The following is a 9,056-nucleotide window of genomic DNA, read 5'->3' as shown; positions in this document are numbered from 1 at the left end:
TAAAATGTATAGTATTCTCTCATTCATTAACAAAATATCAGTAGTACTATCAGTCTCAATTACACAACAATGTAAATTATCTGCTGTACACTGTTTAATCCCAAACTTAGATGTACAATCCTTGATGAATACAAGCTAGTAAATGTAGCAAATATTTCATGCTTGGCACCTGACAAGCAATGATATCCTCCTGTATTAAAAACAGGCAGGCTGCCATGAATGAACATGCTATTCCAAAACCTATTCAGAACTTAAAATGCACTTTCCTTGTATATGAAAACAATGCTAAAAATGTTCATTCTAGGGGCACCTGGGTGATTCAGTCAGTTAAGTGTCTGACTCGTGGTTTCAGCTCAGGTCATGATCTTGCAGTCGTGAGATTGAGCCCTGAATGGGGCTCCCCACTCAGCATGGAGTCTGCTTCAGATTGTCTCTCACTCTACCCACCCCCTGCTCTCGCTCTCTGTCTCTAAAATAAATAAATAAAATCTTTAAAAAATAAAATAAAATAGGGGCACCTAGATGGCTCAGTTGGTTAAGCATCTGCCTTACGCTCAGGTAATGATCTCAGGGTCCTGGGATAGAGCCCTGCATCAGGCTCCCCGCTTAGCAGGGAGTCTGCTTCTCCCTCTTCCTCTGACCCTCCCCCAGCTCATGCTTGCTCTCTCTCTCTAATAAATAAATCTTTAAAAAATAAATTAAAATAAAATAAAATAAAATAAAACAAAAACGGTCATTCTGTTCCCAGGCCAGCCAATATTTAAATAGTAACTTAACAACAATATGTAGCTACCATTTATAAGTACAGGAAAATACACATGCATGTGTCTAGGTGTATGTGGGGAGGAGGATGGATGTATTAATATTCTGAGCTCTAAATTGTGATCTCAGGAATTCAAGTGCCTCCCTGTTTGTCAGTGAGACCAGAGATGTCCGTGACACCCATGACAGCATGGCAGCTTTGCAGAGAGGCAGGGATTCACCAACAGAATCAAAGTTAAAGAGAAAAATCTGAACAATCATCTAAGAGACAGCATTCCTCTATATAGAGATCAGTCACTTCCCAGACAATTTCTATTCTATAGAGCACTTCAAGTATTCATAAGTCAAGGACAAACTATATTACAAGTTAATTTGGTGTACTGTAGCAAACACATTTTTATTTTCCTTTTTGTCTATTTCTACTTGAGATGCAAACTATAAATACAATGCTTAATCACCAATTTGGCAAACATTATGATTTAAATTATTCATACATGCAACTATTATCTCTACATTCATTTGCAAAAGGAAATCTATACTGCCAAGTTAGTTAATTTTTGTTACCCAGACTGTTGTTGGGCTGCTTTGACCCACCAATTAGTATATATATGCCTTGTAGTTGGTTTTACCTTGATATTAAGTAAAATATAATTAATTAGTTGAAAATACATAAACCCAATAACAACAGTAACAGCTGAAATTCCAGTTTTATCACATTCTTATTGTGTGATCTTGGGCAAATCATCTAATACCCCTATACTTCAGTTTCCTCATGTGTAAAATAGGAAAGTAATATTTAGCCATGATTATGAGCAAAACATAGTTTAAATGTTTAGCAAAGTCACAACTAACCAGTATTATTTCAATAGACGAGTTACTGCCTATTCAAAAATGTGACCCCCCCAAATTCTTTGTACAGAATGATTATAGTACTAATTCTTTTAACATAAAAGATTTTCTGATATCAGTTACCTTACACGAATTCTTTAAAGTTAAAAAAAATCTAATAGAGAAAACATCAAATAGTAATTACATAGGCTTAGTTATTTAAGCTTATTTGCAAAAGCTTTATAAAGCAGACATATATTCGGTTTGTATGTCTACTGTTTTACTATTTAACATAAAGTAAAATTGACTTTTTCAGGGGAATACAGTTCTATGAATGTTAACACATATAAACCACCACCATACTCAGATACATAACAGTTCAATTACACCAAAAAACTTCATACTCTTTCTCTATACTCTTAAATTATATGTAGTCATAAGTAACATAACCCGATAACCAGTGCTATTTACCATCACTATAGTTTTGTATTTTTAACAATGTCATATAAATGGAATCATCAGATAAATTGCTTTCACTAAGTGTAATTAATGCCTTTAAGATTCACCCAAGTTGGTTCCTTTTATTACTGAGTGGTGTTCCATTGTATGGTGTATCTATTCACACACTGACATCTGGGTCATTTCCAGTTTCTGACAATTATGAATAGAGCTGCTATAAACACTCATATACCAGTCTTTAAGAGAACAGAGTTTCATTTCTCTTGGGAAAATACCTAGGGATAGGATTTCTGGGTCATGCGCTAAGTGTATGTTTAACTCTATAAAAGACTGACAGGGTGCCTGGGTGGCTCAGTTGGTTAAGTGACTGCCTCTGACTCAGGACATGATCCTGGAGTCCCAGGACTGAGTCCAGCATCGGACTCCCTGCAGGGAGTCTGCTTCTCCCTTTGAACCTATCCCCTCTCATGCTCTCTCTCTCTCTCTCTCTCATTTTCTCTCCCTCTCAAATAAATAAAATCTTTAAAAAATAAAATAAGAAACTGACAAACTTACCTAAAGTGGCTGGACAATTATGCATTGCTATCAGCAATGTGTAAGAGTTCCAGTTGCTCCACATCCTTGCCAGCTTGGTATTGTCAGAATATTTTTGTTTGGTTCTGTTTTGCTATTCTAATAGGTATGTAGTGGTATCTCTCTGTGGTTTTAATCTACATTTCCCTAATGATAATGACATTGATATACTCAGGGTTTTTTAAATATTACATTTAATTCTACTATATTAAAGGACTGTTTAATATTTCAGCACTCAGCCTGTTAATGAAATGAAATAGTTTTATCAACTAAACTAAGCCTGATGTCTTTTCAAAATCATTTACAACACTGAGGATTTAAAATTGGCCTCACAAGCAATAACAGAAAGTTTATGCAATCAACTGAGTAGGAAATGTAGTCAAATAAATTCAACTTGTATTAAATTCAATTTTTGTAGCTTTTTAATAAAAATTGAGAAAATTTAATAGCTTCTTTTCCAACTTTATCTTTCCAGAAACTCCTATAAAATAACCTAAGTGTAACAGTGTTCCTCAACATTTATTGCTTATTTTGTGCTACGCACTATGCTAGACCTTAAGTATGCAAATACTAACAAGTCAAAAGACCCTGTCCTCAAGCAATTTACATTATTCATAATTTTTAAAAATTAACTTTTTCTTAAAATAGGCTTTCTCTTTTAAAAGTTTTACATTTAAGGAAAATTCAGAAGATAGTACATGGTTTCCATATACTACCCTTCCAGTCAGTTTCCCCTATTATTAACATCTTACATTAGTATGGTATATTTGTTAAACTAATACTGAACTTCCTTCAAAGTAGCAAAGAATATAATTTCTATCACCCTTTAAATTTCTTAATTATATCTCATATTTATATTTATTTATGTTTAGGAGTATGGCTTTAAAGAAACTTCTGTCCCTTCATTTGATCCTCCAATTCAAGTGCCCAACCCAGTCTGACTTAAGTTATATCTCAATCGCAAATTATCAAAAGGTAGTAAAAAGATTCTAAATTAGCCTGGATGAGGTACAATGTCCATTTTTCAAAGAAATGACTGGATTGTATCCTTCCATCTCTATTTCTGATTCTCTCTGGGTATCAGCAGGATTCTCCTAAACCCAGTTTTTCCACATCTTTACAGTCTCAAGACTAGAGAGGATGATCTCTTTCCCTGCTAGGTACAGTTCCAAAAAACCCAGAACACAGCTAGTATTTGTTCATCTCACATAACCATTCTTGCACCAATAACTGTGATATGGAAGCTTCCCCATATTATTATATTTCCCTGAGATGAGAGTAGGGGTAGTAGCAGTGCTCCAAAAGAGGCAGGTAACAAGAGGATTAATAGTTATCTAGACAAATCACTGGAGGAGTTGCTGGTAGCCAATTAACCAAACCAATCTATGTCTAGCACCAGTGGGGGTGGTTGGGCTGGGGGGTAACTTAATAACTATCCATTACAGATACAATTATAGATTGTATAGATACTATACATACAAAAAAATATACATTATTTTTTAGAAATTGTATCTTTTTCAGGGCTCCTGGGTGGCTCAGTCGGTTAAGCTTCTGACTTTGGCTCAGGTCATGATTCCAGGGTCCTGGGATGGAGCCACAGTCTGGCTCTCTGCTCAGTGGGAAGTCTACTTGTCTCTCTGCCCCTCCTCTGGCTCCCATGTGCACCCACTCTCTCTCAAATAAATAAAATCTTTTTTAAAAAGAAATTATATCTTTTTTAATTAGGAAATAAAGTATCTGTAACTGCACTTACACATTCTTTTATATTCTTGCCTAAAAAGTTTCTTCAAAGTTATTAAAATTACAGAAACTATGTAACTAGCACTTACAGCAGCTTCTAATTACAATGTTGTGCCTGTGAACAAATATTGTAGAAAATACTGAGAGCAGAGATTTCAGGTATTTAGAAGTGGAAAAGTGGGGGCACCTGGCTGGCTCAGTCAGCGCAACATGCAACTCTTGATCTCAGGGTCATGAGTTCGAGCCCCACATTGCATGTAGGGATTACTTAAAAAAATAAAATCTTAAAAAAAAAAAAAAGCTTAAAAAAATGAATAAAAAATAAAAGAAGTAGAAAATTGAATGGTACCAAGAGTTCAACCACACAGCAAGAGAAGGGAAGCTGCCTTAGAATGTGTGTATGGGGGGGGGGGGGGTGTAAGTGGATTCAACTGTACATAAGAGAAAAACCCAAATTAACTCTGGCTTAAACAAAATAGATGTTTACTTTTCTCTGACATAAAATAATCTGAAAACAAGCAGTTGACTGTTCTGCCATGTCATCAACATACAGTATCCTTCCACTCTCCAATCCACTATCTTCGGAGTATAGCCCCTATCCTCATGGTCTAACTTGGCAGCTAGAGAAAAAGATTAAAAGGATACAACTCTCCCTTTAAATAGAATTTTGGAAGTATCACCCACTTCCACTTACAAATCACTGACCAGAACTTCTTCACAAAGTTATACCTAACTGCAAGAGAACCTCGGAAATTTAGTCTTTCAGCAAGTACAGATAGTGCCCACTAAATATTTTTTGTTAATTTGTTTTGTAATTAATTTGTAATTTGTAAATTTGTAATTTGTAAAATATGTTTTGTTAATTTGAGGAAAACAGAGAACATGCCATAGTAGGTCAAAGGCAACAAAGTTAGATGAAGATAGGAGATGTGAATGTGAACTTTCCTTTCTCTAATCTCAAGCTACAGAATGGCAAAAATGAAATGTTTTTGATATTATCACTTACTGGAAAGAGAAGAAATGAAAAAAGAGAAGGACCTTGAGACTCTTAACTATAGAGAACTGATGATTACCAAGAGGGGAGGAGGATGGAGGAAAGAGTGAAATGGGTGATGGGGACTAAGGAGTGCACTTGTGGTGATGAGCACTGGGTGTTGTATGGAAGTGTTGAATCACTAAATTTTACACCTGCAACTAATATTAACACTATGATAACTAACTGGAATTAAAATAAAAACTTTAAAAAAAAAAAAAGAAAAAGAGAAGGACCTTTAATTCTACTTCTTAGAATATTTCTTACTCGGCTCCATATGATTACCTTAAGAAAAATACCATTTGAGAAATAAAAGTGTGAATCAAACTAATTTGGCTCAAAGCTGCAAAACCGTTTCACTACACAATAGTATAAAACCAATGTGTCTAGCAAGCAGAAAACACCAAGGTATAGAGAGATAGTTTAAAACGAATCAAAGAAACAAAATCATACTAAACAAAGAAACAAAATCAACTATCACTCCTCTTCAGTCAAGAGTTGAGTTACTTCCAGGTCCAGAAACTCAGCCTAAATTCCTCCTCTCCATCCCCACTCCATTACTTGGTAAACCTCTTCCTTGCATTCATAAGGCATATCTTATCTTCCTTGGTTCTCCTTCCTTGCTATTTTAAGGATTTCACCATAATCACCTGGAATCACAAGAATAATCATGTTGAGGAGAGGTGGGTGAGGGGATTGGTTAAATGGGTGATGGGGGTTAAGGAAGGCACTTGTGATAAGCACTGGGTGTTATATGTAAGTATCGAATAACTAAATTGTACACCTGAAACTCGTATTACATTAAATTAACTGGAATTTAAATAAACTTTTTTAAAAGACTAATCATGAAGAAATTATAAAGTTTAAGAAAATCTTATAAAATAATTCCCTGGAACCTCAAATATTCTCACTTTACTGGACAGAACTAATGATGTCTTAACTAGTATTCATTCATACTATCTTGTCTCAAACAATGAAATTGCATTTCTAAGACTGTAAACATGATATATTTCAGAGTCTTTCTTTACCACAGGCATGATACAGAGTTAGCTGTGGTGGGTGATGGTGGTAGGACCAAATTAAGACCTTTAGAAGCCCCAAGTACAGAAAATATAGTATAATCCTCTACTCCACCTTATTAAATGCTACACAACTAAGATTAAGTTAATACAAAAGAATTATTTCTTTCCAGATTACTTCAAAAAATTTTTTAAATATTAAGTGCTTTCAATCTTTTTTCAAATTCTTTCTCCTCTGCTTTGCTGGTACCCTAAAGCCTTTGTTGGATATGGCTTTGGGTAATCAGCACTAAGTAGTAGTAAGAAATAGAAGTAAAAGCAGTTGCAACTTGAAGAGGTCCACTCTGTGTCAGGTATTTTACATACATTATTGATAATTCTTACCACATCCACAAAAGGGAGATACTATCAATCCTGTTTTGCTGATAAAGAAACGGCTCAAAAAAGCTAGATAAGATGCCCAAGGTCACTCATGCAGTAAATGGTGGAGTATCTGAAATAGGCCTTTCTATCTCCCAAGACTGATCCATTAGACATACTGCCTGTAGGGCATTTCTTTAGAACTTGCTCCTAAACAAAATTTCATTTCAGAGAAACACTGAAAAATGATTTTTAAATGCATCATTTGATAGTACTCAAATTTTCCATGGAACTTAATCACCGATAATTCTAGATAATGGCTGTAAATATACAGCCAACACTGCTGCACTGCACAACTCCAGAGATCCTTTTTTTTTTTAACGTGAATGGTGTCCTCTGGATTGTGCAATGCACCAGCTATAACCAAATGCTTATCAAAACCCTTGTCAAGGCCATTTAGTGTTCTGTTTAAAAAAAAAAAAAAAAAACTGCAATCATTTTTTTAAGATTCTATTTGTCAGAGAGAGAGAGAGAAAGAGAGTTCACACAAGCAGGGGGAGTGGCAGGCAGAGGGAGAAGCAGGCTCCCCGCTGAGCAAGAAGCCTAATGCAGGACTTGATCCCAGGGCCCTGGGATCATGACCAGAGCAGGAGGCAGACACTTAACTGACTGAGCCAACCGGGCGCCCCTGCAATCATTTTTAAAAAGCAGAAAAGTATACTCAGAATGTTAAAGAAAGGTATATTAAAGCACATGAAAATATACCCAGCATCATTAGCCATCAGGAAAGTATAATTTAAAACCACAGTGATATACACCTACTAAAAGAGCTAAAATCAAAACAGAAAACAAAACAAAAAAAAACCAAAAAACAAAAACCTGACAATACCAAGTGCTAACAAGGATGAAGAGCAACTGGAATTCTCATATATTGTTGGTGGGAATGCAAAATGGTATACCCACTTTGGAAAAGTTTTGCAGTTACCTAAAATACCAAACATACACATACCATATGATTGCTAGGTATTTACCCAAGTGAAATGAAAATTTACATTCATAAAATAAACTATTCTCAAATGTTTATAGCAGTTTTATTCATAGTTGTCAAAAACTAGAAATAACCCAAACATCTCTCAACAGATGAATGAATAAACAAGCTGGTCCATCTGTTCTACAGATTACTACTTAGCAATGAAAAGGAATAAACTATTAATACATGCAACAATATGAATGAATCTCAAAGGCATTTTCTAAGTGAAAGAGGCTGACCCAAAAATCTACACAACTATGATTCCATTTACATGACATCCTGGTAAAAGCAAAACAATAGCCATGGAGAACAGGTCATGGGGTTGGAGACGAGGGGGAGACACTAATTACAAAGAGGCAACAGGAGCTCTATGTCTTAATAATTAACGGTGGTGTATACACAGTCTATACATTTGTCAAAACACATAGAATAGTATATCACAAAGTACGTATTTTAGTGCATGTAAATTTTAAAATTAAAAGAAAATTTAATTCATAAAAAAATAAAGGAAATATGTCAAATAAAAAAAAGAATGAAAGAATAAGAAAAGGTTTTTAAAAATTACTAGTTCTAGAAATGGTTATCCTCTGGAGATAATATAGCTGCCTCTAGTAAGCCATAGAGATAAAATTTTAATATTTAAGACGAGGCTTACCACATTCTCAACTGACATTAGTTCCCTTCCCTTTACTCACTTCTCTCACCTACGTACACATTTCTCTTTCCTGTGGCTACAATTTTTATTTTCCTCCTCCTCTGCAATGACTATGGATTGCTTTTGCCTACTTCACACTCTTTCCCCCATTTCTCTGGTTAATAGTATTCCCATCCTTTGGGGAACTGACCTTCCCCCATTTTATGTGGTTTGATGACAATTCAATGACAATTCCCCACAGTGATTAGCCCAAGGATGGGCTGTAAGCTCTCGGCAATCTGAGGCTGTGCATCACTGTCATGGAAGACTTCTAACATAAGCAGACAATTAGACTAACATACAGAAAGAAGTACAGTCAGGAAATAGAGAGTATCCTGAAGATAACATTTAAATTCCTGGATCTATTTGTTCCTGGACTGCTCTACCTCTGCTCTTCCCATTTACAAAAACAATGTCATCTTTTTCAGCCAATTTAGAACTGCTGGTTTTAATGATTCCCATTTTAAAAGCACAAAACATTTTGTTTCTCTAAGGGAGCAAAAACAGTAAATTATCTCTTCACTTGCTGTGGCCTTCAGTTAACTTATTCCCAATATT

Source organism: Ursus americanus, chromosome 26 (genome assembly GCF_024610735.1).
Source record: "Ursus americanus isolate L20-20 chromosome 26, mUrsAme1.1.p, whole genome shotgun sequence".
Classification (NCBI taxonomy): domain Eukaryota; kingdom Metazoa; phylum Chordata; class Mammalia; order Carnivora; family Ursidae; genus Ursus; species Ursus americanus.
The sequence above is the reverse complement of the archived record's forward strand: the minus strand, read 5'-3'. Positions refer to the sequence as shown.